The sequence below is a fragment of the Molossus molossus genome, unplaced genomic scaffold, assembly GCF_014108415.1.
Source record: "Molossus molossus isolate mMolMol1 unplaced genomic scaffold, mMolMol1.p scaffold_m16_p_1, whole genome shotgun sequence".
Classification (NCBI taxonomy): Eukaryota; Metazoa; Chordata; class Mammalia; order Chiroptera; family Molossidae; genus Molossus; species Molossus molossus.
In genome coordinates this window covers 195,892,288-195,908,522 of record NW_023425344.1, presented here as the reverse complement: position 1 = coordinate 195,908,522, position 16,235 = coordinate 195,892,288, and the positions used below count along the sequence as shown (strand labels likewise).

The following is a 16,235-nucleotide window of genomic DNA, read 5'->3' as shown; positions in this document are numbered from 1 at the left end:
TAAACACCCCAAGGAGGATCAAAACAGTAACCTAGGCATGTGCCCTGATTGGGAATTGAACCTGCTAGGCATGTGCCCTGATTGGGAATTGAACCTGCAACCTTTTGGTGCGTGGCACGGTGCTCCAACCAAACCAGGGCCAAATCAGTTTTATGAGAAATGGTACTTATGCACATTTGTCATCCTAAGACCTGTGTGTGTGTGTGTGTGTGTGTGGCATTTTTCATAGATTTGTGGATGAGTGTGATACTTATTTCCTAGGATGAGTTGGGTATCATGTCTTGTTTTTCCATTATTTGAAACTGATTACATAATATGAAAAACATTTTTTCTTGAATATGTAGAAATATTGTTCAGTAAATTTGTTTACATCATGTTTGTTTTGGTAGATGAGGTATTTCTTTAATAATTTTCTCAATTTCCTTCTCCATCATTATGTTCATGTTTTCTACATCTTGTTTTGCTAATTTTATACTTATATTTTGTATTGTCCATTTGGCTAAATATTTTAAATTGATTATCATAACTAGTGCATCACAATTATTTATACTTTAAAATCCTTTATATCGATCCTTAAATCACCAGTTTTGTTTTTAATTTTGTTGATTTATACTCTTTCATTTATTACATTTCCAAGGATTTTAATCTATTTTATAATCTTCTCAGAGAATGAACATTTAAATTTATTTATGCCCACTGATTTTTTGTTTTCCAGTTTGTTTAGTTCTGTCCTTCATCTTTATTTTCCCATATGTCGATTCTCTTCTTTTTATAAGATTTTAAATCAAGTGCTTAGCTCACTTATTTCATGTTTGTAGACTGCATCCACGTCTTTACCGTTGGGCCCTGATTTGTTCATACCGCCCTTTGGTGGGTGGTGCATTCGGGTTTATCATATTCTCACCATGTTCTTACCTTCCTGCTGAACCCTGTTGCTTGGGAGAATTTTTCTGCCATTGTTAGAAGTTGTCACCCATTTACTTGTTTGTTGTTGTACATGTTTATTCTTATATAATTTTAAACTTACAAATATGTTAAAGGTTAATATGAAGAACTCTTGTACACCCTTTACTCAGATTTACCACTTGTTTACATTTTGTGCTTATAGTTTTCCCTAATTACTTTATCATTCATTCTCTCTCTGTATATAATTTTTTTGAACAATTGAGAATAAGTTGCAGATGTACCTACCTACCTAAATACTTTAATGTATATTTCTTGAGGCAGATAATTTCTGTTATTAAAATCAGGAAATTTAACAGTTATGAAAATATGGAGATTTTATATTGATCTAATATGATTATCTAATTCCATAGTCCATGTTCAAATTGTCAGTTATCCCAATATTGTGTTTTTTATATATAATATACTATATATTTATATATATAATTTTATATAATCTATATTTAACTTTATAATTAATTTAAATTCATATTTATCTTTAACATATAATGTATATATACTGTGCATTTCATATATGTGTGTGCGTATATATATTAGAGAGAGAGAGAGAGAAAGAAAGAGGGAGTGTTGAGAGTATTTTAGCATCTATAGTAACTATGACGACAGTGGCAATAACGGAAATGACTACGTGTTTACAGTTACCCCACCTATGGGGCACCCAATATATTATTTATTTGGTTCTAAAGAAGTTTATATTTGTTTTCATTGTACACTTATTGTATATTCATAGTAGAAAAATAAAGCGAAGTAACAAAAACCACCGGAAATTTCAGGGCATAGAGTAACCACTGTTGGTATATTTTCTAGACTTTTGCTTTCAATCAACAAAACTTAGGCTTTTTGTTTTGTTAAATGAAATCTGAGTACATTATAAATATGTCTTTCTACTGTGTGACGTGTGGTTTTAGCCGCCTTTTAAGTCTTAGTATTATACTATTTTACATACTTTATAAGTGGTATTGATAATAACTTTGCAAAGTAGAGCTTCATTTGAAGGTGAAGAATCCAAGATTCAGTGAGGTTCAAGAAATTACCTAGGTCACATATCAGCAGTAAGGCATAGAGTTATAATTCAAACCCTGCACTGTCTGTCTCCAAGCTATAGATGAGATCACTTTTTGTCCAAGGCTCCTTTCACTTTTTTACTTATATCGTTACCATTTAGTTTTATAGCATTGTGATAAGGAAATATATTTATATAATTTTTCTCTGACTCATTTTTGGTGCCTTATTTGAGAGGTACCGATGCCCTATACATTGAAAAAGTCCATGTGTTATTGAGTTGAATATATGTCTATAGTTCCAACTTATTAATTGTATAGTATTCATAACCTCTATGTAATTTAATTAACTCTTCCCATTACAATATTTTAAATGTATTCTATTTCTCTTTGCATTTCTAACTTTGGTCATCCATGTTTTTACTGTTGATTTTGCATTTTTCATTATAATCAAGAGCCTCTTTATGATCCCTCCATCTTTTGACTTCAAAAATCTCTTTTATATGATATCAACTTTTTTCTCTTTGTTGTAGGAATTTCCACAATAAAACTTTTATTTTGAACATTTCTGCATCTTTTTTGTTATAGATAACTATTTTTAAGCAACAAACATATAGTTGGGTCTTATGTGTTAATTAAAAGAAAAAAATTCTCACCTGAGGATATGTTTATTGATTTTAGAGAAAGAAAGGGAGGGAGGGAGGGAGGGAGGGAGGGAAGGAGGGAGGGAGGGAGGGAGAGAAAGAGAGAGAGAGAGAGAGAGAGAGAGAGAGAGATCAATGTGAGAGAAACATCCATTGGTTGCCTACTGTACATCATGCTGGACTAGGGATTAGACCCAAAATCTAGGTACGTGGCCTGACTGGGAATTGAACCTGCAACCTTTTGGTGTATGGGACGACACTCCAACCAACTTAGCCACTTGGTCAGGGTGGTCTTATGTTTTAATCAGTATGATAATTTGTCTTTTGAGAAATGAATGGCCTAAAAATAAGGACTCCACGGGGATGCAGATAGCATCATGATATGAGATGACCTCTCAGCTACTGACTGAACTTTCTGCAAGTTATATAATTTCACTGTGAGGAAGTTACCCATTTCCTCATCTGTAAAATTCTATTAATAAGAGTACTACCCACACAGACTTGTTGTGAAGACTAAATGAGATCAAGAACACCAAACAACAGAAGCATATTAAACTATTATCTGTAAAATGTAATTGTCATTGCTTACTGTTACTGGAAATATCATACAAAGCAAGTTTTTCATGGCAATAGTACATAAAGCAAGTTCCTTAAACCAAAGATCTGCTCTAGGTGGGGGTAATCAGCTCCGTACTTTTTCTAACCACGCCTTGGAGGTCATGGGAATAACTTACAACAAAGTTGCTGAGAAGCAGCGGTCCTGACCCCTCAGGTTTCAGTTCAAGTTGTCCGTCTCTGCTTCGGGCTGCATTGTGAGGTCTCACAGCTTGACTTAAATTCAGCCACGTCAAGAATCACTGCCTTGCTTCCCATTTAATTAATTAAGTGTTTGGTTTGCACAAATAAGTTGTTTGTTGTCATGATGGGTACTGAAGCTGCAGGCTTGGCCGGCTCATCTCAGCAGGCGTGGAAAAACCTGAAACTAAGAAAAACAAATCAAGCAGTGATGAATGTTTCTACTTCCTGGATCGGGTCACTTGCTCATCCAATGAAAGCCATCTGGTGAGCGACTGGACACGAGGACGGACTCAGCCCGTGGTTCTCCCTCTAGCCCCTGCACAGTTGGAACCTCTGCTCAATTATAGCTGCTAGAGAGAGAAACAGAATTCTTATTCACTTCGGCTCCTGAGGACCAAAGAGGGACAAAGAGGAAAGCTAAAATAGTCTGCAGTTTTAGCTAGAGCCCATTATTTTATTTTATTATTATTATTTTTTATCCTCACCCAAGGACACTTTTTGATATTTTGTTCATATAGAGCGGGAGGGCAAGAGAGAGAGAGAAACATCGACATGAAAGGGACCCATCGAGTGGTTGCCACCCACACGACCCAACCAGGGCCGGGGACAAACTGTAACCGAGGTACGTGCCCTTTGCGGGAACCGAACCCGGGTCTCTCTGGACTGCAGGCTGATGCTCTAACCGCTGAGCCAAACCGGCAAGGGCTAGAGCCCATTTTTAACTTTCCAAAATGACCTTGGAACCTTAATTCAGACAATGCTATATTACCAAACTGAAGAATACATAATCTATAATATTACTATCTGATGAACTCCAGAATGACATGGCTTATTTTTAGTTGATGGCTTCCAATGTCTGATGGCTTCTGTTTGACCACTCAGAGGGGGACGTGGTCCCCACCCGATGCAGTAGAGTGGCTTCCTTAAACTTCCCTGATAATCATCACCATTTTATTGCTTGTTAAACAGACTTCCAAGTCCCTTCCTGGAGATTCAGATGCAGTGGGTCTGGGATGGGACCTCGGATTTGAGTTCTTAACAATGGAAACGCTTTGGAAATATTAGAGGAGACTGAGAGAATATTCTGTTTTAGAATCAGCTTCAGGCTTAATCCTGGCTCTTTCACTTACTACTTATGTAATCTTGCACAAATTATTTAACCTTCCTTACCCAAATCTGAAAAAGTGGAGATATCAACCTCCAAGTATTGTGGAGCAGATTAGAAGGACTGAAGCCCTTTATGGCAGCCACTCTTCTGAGTGCTGCTAAATCTTTCTACATGGATTAATTGGAAGATTGTCCAGCTTCGACTGTGTGTCTGGGATTCCAAGCACCTCCCTGGTGGCCTGACCTGTCCACATGGCCCATCCCAGGCCTCTGGAGGGCTGCCCAGATGTCCGTGTGATGGACTTCACATAGCAGTCCCCTAATTATTCAGGGGGCTTCCCGAGGTTAGCTGTGCCAGAAATGCCAGTTTTCTTGAATCCAAACACACACACACACACACACACACACTTTTTCTCTGTAGTTGAGGCAATTTTCTCCCAGCTTTATTGAGATATTACTGACATATATTGTATATAAAGTTAAGTTGTACCATATGTCTATACATATATATTGCAAAATAATTACCACAATAAGGTTTGCTAACAGCTTCATTCCTTCACATAAACAATTTTTGTGCCTGTGTGTATGGTGATACAACTTAACATTTACCTCTTAAAAACCAAGTATATAATACAATGTTGTTAATTATACTTACCTTGCTATACATTAGATCCACAAATCTTATAGATAGAAGTTTGTACCCTTCGATCAACACCTAAAAACACAGGACACTTCCTGAATGTGTGTCATCCTTCAACAGGACCGTGCTCATCTTCCCTGCATAGTTCCAATTTTTATATATGTACTGCTAAAGTGAGCACCAGGTATATATATGTATTTTTTCTTCAATATACATCTACATTATTCCATTTGATTTTCACACAAAAATGTTCTATGCAGTTTTCCCTTCCTGGACAGAAAAGCATTTGTACTTTTTTCTTCCATCCTAATAGCCAGAATGCAATGGATTTCTGAGGAATATATTTATACTTTCTATTTATCCTTGCTTCAAAAGGATTTAAGGCAATTTATTAAAAAGGTACAAGACATATTAAAACGAAAATGTAGGTAGGGAAGATAGGGTGGGGAAAAGAAGGTGAATTCAGGAATGTGGTGACACGTCACATACATGATGCCTGTCCTTTTCACTCCCCAGTCGCGGGCCAGGTGTTTGGCTCTGAACTCTCAAGCCGTCACCGCAAACCCTCTGCAGACAAAACAGAAAGGTGATGATCCTCAAGCCGATAATTAAGGTGATCATCTCTACGAGTTCGGAACTTTGCCCAAGACTTTAGGTCCTCATCAACATTATTAGCGTCATTAAGAATGTACAGAGGGGACATGAATTGCTATGGAAAACTATGTGCTCTCCAATATTCCAACCAAATACAAAATGGATCAACGAATAAGGAGGACTCTTGCTGCAGAGGAGATGGTAGCTGGGTGGAAGAGGTGGGCTGAGGTTCAGCCAGCCCCGTAGTCCAGAAGCCATAACCATGGCAACAGTAGTGATGGCCACTCTACTCCAATCAGCAATGACACCCTTAAGAGGCACCAGCTAAGAGGTGAGCCTAGCCCTGGCTGGTTTGGCTCAGCAGTTAGAGCGTTGGCCTGTGGACCAGCGAGTCCTGGGTTCGGTTTCTGCTAAGGGCATGTACCTCAGTTGCAGTTTGTACCCACCCTGGTTGGGGTCATGTGTGTGGCAGCTAGTCGATGTGTCTCTCTCACATCAATGTTTCTCTCTCTCTCTTCCTCCCTCTCTCCTCCCTGCTCTATCTGAAGATAAATGCAAAAATGTCCTCGGGGTGAGGATAAACAAAAGAAAAAAAAGAGGTGATCCTGTCATACTCTGGGCTGGGCTCTTGGTGAGGGACGTTCATGTCATATTTATGCATTATCACGGGGTGAAAATAAACAGCCTCCTTCACCTTCACCTTGCAAACCCAAACCCACAAAGTAAAGGCAAGTGTCCAGCAGCACAGCCTGGCTGAGGCCAGGTGTGTGTCTCTTGGATGGGAAACCTGTAGCCTGCCTCGCTTTGCCTGTGGTTTATTCTTTTTACTTTCTAGTAACAGTGCTGCCCAGGACTTGCAACAAGCAAAGCCTGGAAGAGGATTGCTGCTTTTGAAGCCGCCACTCCCGTTTGCCTCGTTCATTTCAAACAGGTGGTTCGCAGAGAGATGAAGGCTGTGTACCAACGACAATGCCCACTGCATTTCTTGCCATCAGCTGTGATGTGGTGGCTTTTGATCTGCACAGAAGCTGCCTTGTTTCAGAAACGAACTGATGGTTCTTCTGAATGATGGAGGCAGCGAGAACAAACGAGCGGGTAAGGCAAAGCACTTCAAGAGAATGGGCTTGAAAGCGTTTAAAATAAAAGGTAAACACCAGCCTCAATGAAAGTAAAAGATTCCGAAAAGCGCCGAGTTGGTCCTGGTTGATATTTGTAGTTCCTGAGGATCTCCCTGTGTATGTGCAAACACACAGAAGCTCCTTGGAGACATCTGCCTTGGGATTTTGGACGTTTTGATGGAGGACAAAAAAAGTTAAATCCAAATAGATGTCATAAAGCAGGGAAATCTAATTGAAATAAAAAGTGCAGGTGGTCCGAGTTGGGTTTAAGGAAGTGGAGCAGGAAGCAGTGCATCAGAAGAGCTGGAAATGAGCCATCTCTGCACAGGGGAGGGAGTGTGGCTTCTCTTCGGAAAGGTCCGCAAAGTCCTGCAAAGGCTTATAAACACCAGGGCATTGCTCGCACCTGCTCTGTGTAAGCTCTGGGAGATGGGCCTCCTCTTTCCCCAAACCTTTGTTCTTCCCTTTTGCCAAATAGAAACAAACCAGTTAAAAAATGGCATGACAGTCCGGCCGGTGTGGCTTAGTGGTTGAACGTCGACCCATGCACCAGGAGGTCACTGGTTCGATTCCCGGTCAGGGCACATGCCCAGGTTGTGGGCCCAATCCCCAGTAGGGGGTGTGCAGGAGGCGGCCAGTCGATGTTCTCTCTCATCAGTGTTTCTATCTCTCGCTCCCTCTTCCTTCCTCTCTCTTTCAAATCAATAAAGAAAAAATATTTTAAAAAATATGCCCAGGGTGTATGAACGACAAGTATTCCCCGAGATTCTTTCCCAGTGCATGAGCCTATGCTATGGACTAAGTACAAGGCATATGACCTTGGGCCTTTCTTCTAACCTTAGTGATCTTCAGTTCACTCATCTTTATTTTATTTTATTTTTTTAAATTTTTTATCCTCACTCGAGGACATTTTTTGATATATTTTGTTCAGATAGAGTGGGAAGGAGAGAGAGAGAGACAGAGAGAGAGAGAGAAACATCGACGTGAAAGGGACACATTGAGTGGTCGCCACCCACACGACCCAACCAGGGCCGGGGACAAATTGCAACTGAGGTACGCGCCCTTAGTGGGAACCGAATCCAGGTCTCTCCGGACCACAGGCCAATGCTCCAACTGCTGAGCCAAACCAGCCAGGGCTGTTTGTTCACTCATCTTTAAAGTGGGGATAACAACACTTATGTCACTTGGTTTTATGAGGATCAGATTTGAGTGTGCATGTGAGCTTGCTTTGGACATTTTAAAAGACAGCTCTGGCCCTGGCCGGTTTGGCTCAGCGGTTAGAGCATTGGCCTGTGGTCCAGAGAGACCCGGGTTCGGTTCCCGCTAAGGGCATGTACCTCGGTTGCAGTTTGTCCCCGGCCCTGGTTGGTCGTGTGGGTGGCAGCCACTCGATGTGTCCCTTTCATGTCGATGTTTGTCTCTTTCTCTCTCTCTCTCTCTCCCTCCCACTCTATCTGAACCAAAAATGGAAAAATGTCCTCGGGTGAAGATAAAAAAAAAAATTAAAAAAAGACAGCTCTGGTATCATGTCAGAGCCCAGCTTGGTGCCTGGCACGTAGTAGGTGTGCTCACCAAGTGTTTGCTGGGCCGATGTGCTGTGCCAGCGTCCACATGCGGGTTGTTGGCGCTGTACCATGAGCGTGGGGTCTCGGCTGCTGTCTGACTAATTGCTCCATGTAGCCCCTACTCCAGACATAACTTAAAGGGTTTTATTAAATGCTTTTTTCTTGGCAGTGATGTATTGGGTACTGCAGCCTGGATAGAGAATTCAGCTTTTGTTTTGCATGTATTTTCCACTAAATATGCTGTGAAGAGGTGTCTGTTTTGATCAGGGACACTGTCAATTATTCCTCCCACCCGACTTCTCTGTGATTTAGGGTGTGAAGGCATCTGGCGGCTTTAACCTATCCCTGTTGTGGGAGATTTTTTGGCTCCAGTCAACAGGACTGTGTCCAAGGCAGGCGGGCCCCCTGTGAACTCCCAGGCTGCTGGATCCGGCCTCCGCCAGGTGACAGGTGGTGCCTTTAAGTCATTGTAGAATGAGAGGAGACAGTCGAAACTGGTTCTTTAAAAGCTTCCCCATGTCAGACATATCAGGGAAACTATTTTCTTCCTTCAGGCTTACCCCCTGTGACATTACCCACTTTCCCGCCTGCGCCCACGGCTGCATTGTATGCGTGGGTTCCGGAGCTCACTGCCTCTTGGCCTCTTGCCGCCGGACTCCGGGGCTGTTGCTGATTTCCTGACACTACGCTTTCCCTGGTTTTGGTCTTGCTGGGCTCCCTGCCACAGTGGATGTGAAACACGCAGAAACCCCGCTGAGGGCCGACAGCTTGGCATGTGAAAAAGACTTGTTTCGGGTTGCTCCCCGAAAGGAATTATACTGGAGTAGGACAGGGAAGAAGGGCAGGTTCTCGGGAGTTAAAAGGCATCAGGCTGGTGAGACTAGAGACACCGCTGTCTGGATGACTCACTGAGTAACAGGATGTTGAACATAATATTTAAGTACTAAGACGTAGCTGGTGTAACACTGATGAACATGGATGGGGAAATGTGGGGGTTGTTGACGAGAGAGAGCACCCAAGATGCGGAGAGGCAAAGAAAAACATCTTGATACGAAGGATGCAAAACCATGAGTTGGAAACTGTGGGCTTGAGTTGAAAGAATGGGCACCAGCATCGGAAGATGGGGATTTGAGACCTGCTCTCTCTCTTACTCTGTCTGTGATCCAGGGACCCCTTGGTCTCCTCATCTGTCAAGGGAGATGCCTGCACTTCTGGCCTCACAGGATCTAAAATGAACACGACAATGGCACAGACAATGCTACACAAATGCCATGTGCATTGACTTCCCCTTGTCGCGGTTGGTTTATCTCTGCGTGTCTGATGTATTGCACGGGCGAGGGGTTCTCCAGGTTCTGCGCTGTCACTGGTAAACCTGCCCCGCTCCTCCCCTGGGGCGATGATGAGAGTTACAGGCATGGCCTTGAGGAGGACAGTCCTTAGACAGCTCTTGGTGTGGGTCACAAGGGCTTCCCCCACCCCAACTGATGGCTCAGAAGTTTACTTGGAAAAAGTAATCAGCTTCTGAGGAGCTGGATTAAAGACATAGTCTCTCTGGTCAGCATCTCAGACATTCCTAGAGTTGGAAGGAAACCCAGATGGTGCCTACTGGACAGCCACCAGGTCCTGAACCCTGCTGGTAAGGGGACTCCGGCCTCAGGATCATCCCTGCTGGACATCTCTGGTCACCTCATAAATCCTACTGTGAGGTCTCATCCTCTAGGTAACCTCATCCCATGTCTGTCCGCAGACCCCAAAGCACATACTGATGCCCTTTTCCATGTGATGATGTCAAAATTTGCCCCTTTCTTTTAACATTTCTGGATCTCTTCATTTGCTTCTGCTGAGACACTCTCTTTTAGACATATTCAAGTTTTCTCATTTAATTCTTTTATAGATTTTTCAAATCCCCACCCAAGGATATGTTTATTGATTTGAGAGAGAAGAAGGGAGAGAGAGAGATAGAGAGACACAGAGGAGAAATATCTGTGTGAGAAAGAAACGTCAGTCGGTTGCCTCCTGTGCACGCCCCATCAGGAGATTGAACCTGCAACCTCTTTGGTGTATGGAACAAAGCTCTGACTAGCTGAGCAACACGGTTGGGCTCTAATTTAATTTAAAAAAATTTTTAAATCCTCACCTGAGAATATTTTTCCATTTATCTTCAGATAGAGTGGGAGGAAGGGAGGGAGGGAGGAAAGAGAGAGAGCGAGAGAAACATCGACGTGAGAGGGACACATCGACTGGTTGCCTCATGCACAACCCCGACCAGGGCCGGGGACCGAACCTCAACCGAGGTATGTACCCTTGACCGAAATCAAACCCGTGACTCCTTGGTCCGCAGGCCGATGCTCTAATCACTGAATCAAAGTGGCCAGGGCTCTGATTTCATTTTTAATTAAACTTTTTATTTTGAGATAATCGTAGATTCCTATGCAGTTGTAAGGAATGATACAGAGAGTTTCCATGTGCCGTCTCCCCAGTTCCCCCAGTGCCCTGCAGCTAGTAAATGTTTGCTCAGTAAGTGGATCAATTCCACAGACATAAAATTGACCGTTTGATTTGGGCAGCGCGGGTGCTGGGCAGTGTGGGGTGATTAAGAGGAACAGAAAGGGATATGAGCCCTGACACAGAATGAGCCCCGCTGACCGCGCCTGAGTCTGAGCATGGCCCGGTCCACCTGCGCTTCTCTCTGGGCCTTGCTCCCTGTGGTGCCCCAGGGGGACCGGCGGAGCTTTTCTCTCACAAGCCTGTTCCAGAGCAGAGGTGGGGAGAGCGCTCCCCCTACACTAAGGAAAGCCATTTCCGTAAATGTCAGAGTTGGACTTGAACTGCCAAAGTATTCAAATCCACCTGTCGTCACAGTTCTATTTTTCCTGCATTGGTGTAAAGATACTGCTTTTTCATCAAAATTGAAAATTATAGCAAAGAAAACCTGGGAGCTAGGTGAGGTTGGACAGGAGTCAGAACTGTCCTGGAGACAGACCACAGAGCTTTAGTACCGTGGCCGCAGCCCTGTGGGCACAGGCCCCGCGCACCCTCCCTGCCCCCACACCTCGGCCTCATCCCTGCTGCAGAGAACTCAGCTGGGTTTCTCCCCTGGCCACTGTGCCCACGGTTGCCCCACACGAGCCCAGATGGCTGCCTTTATGATGGCTCTGTGATGCCCCATTACCCATAATATGTACTAGTATGTGCACCCCATGTGAAGTTCACGGCATCGACTGTGCTGGGTAATGGACTGGCTAGCGACTCTTTCTGAGCAGTTACTCAGGCTTGCCATCTGGCGAATCTAATAACCAGATGGTGAACCTAAATCACCTCCCTTTGGTGGAGGTAGAAGGGACCCCAGTAGGTTCTGCTCTTGCCATCTGCGGCCTCCTTCTTTTGGAGCGAGATGTCCCGAGAATCAGTCATGCTATTTCTTAATTGAGTAGCTATTTGTTACCAGAAACACTCCCACTTCACTGATGCAGGACGTGGCTCTCCAGCATCTTCACCCATTTAGAATACATGCAGGTACCAGGAGGCAACCCTGGAACAGGCTGTGTGCAGCCAAGCCGCAAGGAAGCCTGCGCTCGGCCCTGGGCCTCCCTCATCCGAAAGCTTCCCGGAGCCTTCGCTCGGAAACATTGACTCCTTCACGCTGTGATTAGCATGGAGTCCGTCTGATCTCCAGGGGCTCAGGATATTAGAAGCTGCAGCTCAGAAGTGAGGGGAGGATGTGGAACAGACAGACACTGGCAGACAGGGAAGAATGCCTGAAGACACGGAGACTATTAAAAGCAGATCCAGGAACTAAAAATACAGCAAACTGGGGTCATTTAGTGAGGGGCAAAGGGTGCTACGGCCCTTGGCTATTATTACCCAAGGACACCACAGTAGGCCGGTGGAGTCTGGAATAACAAACCAGGGTCATCAGTTTTGTTCAGGATGATCCACAGACACCATTTTAGGGACAGGGACCTCTCTCATACATTACGGAGACGTCCTCTGTACATGGTTAAAATAAAAAGGTTAAAAACATCGAAAATGAAATATTTGGTTCTTTGAGAAAAATCATGTATCCAAGAGTAAAGTGAATAAAAATTTTATGTAAGGGTTTTTAAAAGACCTACATTTTCATTATCATAAAATATGGTAGGTTCATTGAAGAAAATTTAGAAGAATATATAAGCAAAAAGGAGAAGATAAAACATAGCTATAATCCTGCCTCCAAGATACAAGCAGTTCATATTTGGTAGCTCTCTTGTTTTCTCTTCACATATATCTGTATGTTTGTATCTATTCTTCCATCTGTCATCTGCCTGCCTACCTATCTATGACTACTTGGAATGAATAATGAGAAATTAAATTATTGCCACTTTGCATCTTGCATTTATCCCCACTTAATGCACAGGTAGGAAGCTTTTTGTGTTGCTAAGGAAACCCTTTAGCATCATTTTAATGGCTGCATTGTATTCCGTGATGTGACAGCCATCCAAGGAGTTTTGGTAATTTAGTGATTATTTCTAAAGGCATATATTGCATGGCAAAGTCTGGAAAATAAAAAACTGTGATCATTCTGAGCAAACAGGGCATGGAGACGTCCTTGCTAATCACCACTAGCCAAGTTCACTGCTGCGGCAGAACCGAGAGCTTCAAAGCCAAGCCTTTGATCATCACAAGCCGCTCTGCTGCTGGCCTCTTACTGGGAACTTCGAACCCTGTCTCTGTGAGGATGAAGTAACACCCAACTCAAAGTAGCTCAAGTAATAAGAAATATTATTTCACATTACATGGATCCTGGAGACAAGGCAGAACCAGGGCTTGTTAATATGACCCAGAGGCATACCAAAGATTTGTGTTCTTCCTATCTCTTCTCTCTCCTCAGCGGGTTCCAGGATTTGGCAGGTATCCTAGATACCATATGAAGACTTGATCATATCCAGAGGCAGGAGAGGGGGATGGTCTCTTCTTTATGTCTCTAAAAAAATTTTTTTTTAAATTGTGGTTAAACACATCACATAAAATTTACCATCTTAACCACTTTTAAGCATCTAGTTTAATAGTGTTAAATATATTCACATTATTGTGCAACAGATCTCCAGAACTATTTTCATTTTGCAAAAATAAAACTCTATATGCATTAAATAACAGCTCCCACTAGTCCATCACCCCAGCTCCTGACAACCACCCTTTATTTTCCATCTCTATAAACTTCATCACTCTATGTACCTCATTCAGATAAGTGGAATTATACAGTATTTGTCTGTTTGTGTCTGTTTATTTCCTTTACCATAATGTCCTCCAGGCTTACCCATGTTGTAGCACGTGTCAGAATTTCCTTCTTTTCAAAGGCTGAATGATATTCTATGGCATGTATATACCACATTTGTTTACCCATTCATCTACTGATGGACATTGGACTGCTTCCGCATTTTGGCTATTGTGAAGAATGCTGATATAAACTTGACTATACACATATATCTTCGAGAATCTGCTTTCAATTCTTTGGCTCTCTATCCAGAAGTGGAATTAAGGATCGTAGATAATTGTACGTCTAATTTTTTGAGGAACTGCCACATTATTTCCCGCAGTGACATTCCCACCTGTAGCGCACGGGCTCCAATTTATCCACAGCCTTGCCAACACTTGCTGTTTTCTTTTCCTTTTTTTTTTCTTTCTTTTAGTGGTCACTATTCTAATGAGTGTGAGGTAGTCCTGGTGTTTCTTTTTCAGACTGAGGAAACATTGACCCTTATTTCTCCCGTCTCATCGGTTAGCATATGTTCATATGCTTCTTTTTTCACTGGTAAGAAAGTGGAACCGTGACTCATTTCCTCAGACCCAGCAGCACATGCCCTGAGAGTGGGGGTGGGTCAGCTTCCCCACAGCCTGACTGCTCTGAGTAGGGCAGAGCGCAGCTTCTGTTAAGAAGGAGGAATCCAAGCCCCGGCTGGTGTTCTCTGTGGTTAGAGCGCCAGCCCTCGGACCAAAGGGTCTCGGGCTCGATTCCCCGTCAAGGGCACGTACCTGGGTTGCAGGTTTGATTCCTGGCCCTTGTCCGGGTCGTGTAATCAATATGTCTCTCCCTCTCTCTCTCCCTCCCTTCCTTTCACTCTACCTAGGAATCATTGGAAAAATATCCTCGAATGAGGGTTAACAACAACAACAAAAAGAAGAAGGAGGAGGAATCGGGGTTGAATGATTGTCACCCTCTGACTTCTCTCAAAGGCCAGTGAAGGCCAGCTCACTGCTTAGCTCAGAGTTATGCAACTCGCCTGAGGGAAGAAGCACAGCCCTGGGGTTTGGAGGAGAGCTTGTGATGCATCAATGTAGATGTTGCCTCAGATTAATAAAATGAGTGCTTCAAAATGAGATTAATTAAAATGACTAAATTACCTCCTTACATGATAAAGTAAAAGAGACAAAAGGAAAATATCACCCACTCACGAAGAAACCATTAACAATGTCATCATCCTTCCTCCTGGGGGGCCTCTCCCCACCCCACTCATTTTCTGGACTTGAAACAGGATTAAAATGATGCTGTATGAAAACCCGGCACTGTTTGTGCCTCCCGGTGAAGAGCTGTGCCTTTTAATTCTTAAACTTTAAAGTGCAAACAAATCCCCTGGAGATGTTAAAATGCAGATTCCGATTTCCTAGGTCTGGGTGGGGCGTGCGAGTTTGCATTTCTAATCAGCTCCCACTGGAGGCTGACACTGCCGACAGGCAGGACAGAGACCACACTGAGGGGTGAGAGTTTAGTGCAGGCAGCAGAATCCCTGGAGGGCTTGTTAACACCCGGACTGACAGTGTCTGGTTTAGTAGGTCTGGGCTGGGCCAAGTTCCTCCGAGCAATGCTGGCGCTGCGGTTCCAGGGAGCAGGGACTCAGAACCACTGGCTTAGAGGACAGTCACTGAAGCCAGGCTTCATACCTAGAGGTCCACTTTGTCCCTGTGTCACCTTAGCAAGGTGCCTAACCTCTATACCTCAGTTTGCTTAACTGTAAATCAGGGACGACAATACCGGCTACTTAGATGGCTTTCTTTCTGACACTGTACATGCGCTACATAACGTTAACAATCATTACTTGCCCTTCCTTCCAACTAGGTAGGATGGAAGTAGGCACGCTGACTGCTATGCAAACAATCTTTTGGAGCAGCCATTCCCTTCCCCAGGCATATTCAGAGGAGCCCTTTTCTTTTTCCCTTGTGACCATAATGCGAACATCTCACCAGATCTACTTTTTCCACCAGAGTGTGGATTCCTCATTAAGCCCGGGGATGCTGGACACAGCCTGCCTTCAACCTGGCACCCGGGAAATCTTTATAAATAAAGAACGCAGCAAAACCTAACGAGAGCAACCTCGTCTCGGGCTGCAGCCACGAGGCTGTCTCCCTGGGCTTCCCGGGGGCCTACTCTGCGAAGCTCAGTCTGTTCTGGGAGCCCGGGTTCGCAGGAGCAGCATCCCAGGCGTTGCTGAGACTGAGTGCTTTAATCATACACAAAGCTGACCGGAAGGCAGGAGGTAAGCAGATCCCTGCAGCCAGGCCCCTGCTTTCCAGCCGGGGAGGGAGCTCAGTGGGCTGCCTGGCATTTCGGGCAGAGCAGCCAGCGGAGTCCAGAGAGACGAGAGGCAGTACGATGTGTGGGTGCTACCAGCCAAGGCCCAACGTGACTGAGATGCCAGTGGGTGACAAGGTGGGGTCCCAGGCAGGGCCAGGTCCCACAGGGGACTTGTATGGCATGCTGGGAGGTTTCTATAGATAAACTGAGGGAGGGAGACTCTATTGGGACATTTTTTTTTTATTGCAAATAACAG

At 43.9% G+C, this 16,235-nt stretch overlaps 1 non-coding gene across 1 annotated transcript; it reads right to left on the bottom strand.

Moving 5' to 3' along the window:
• Positions 1 to 5,230: 5,230 nt before the first annotated feature.
• Positions 5,231 to 5,334, bottom strand: LOC118621821. Its single transcript, XR_004957802.1, has one exon. It is a non-coding gene; the product is annotated as a U6 spliceosomal RNA (small nuclear RNA).
• Positions 5,335 to 16,235: the final 10,901 nt, after the last annotated feature.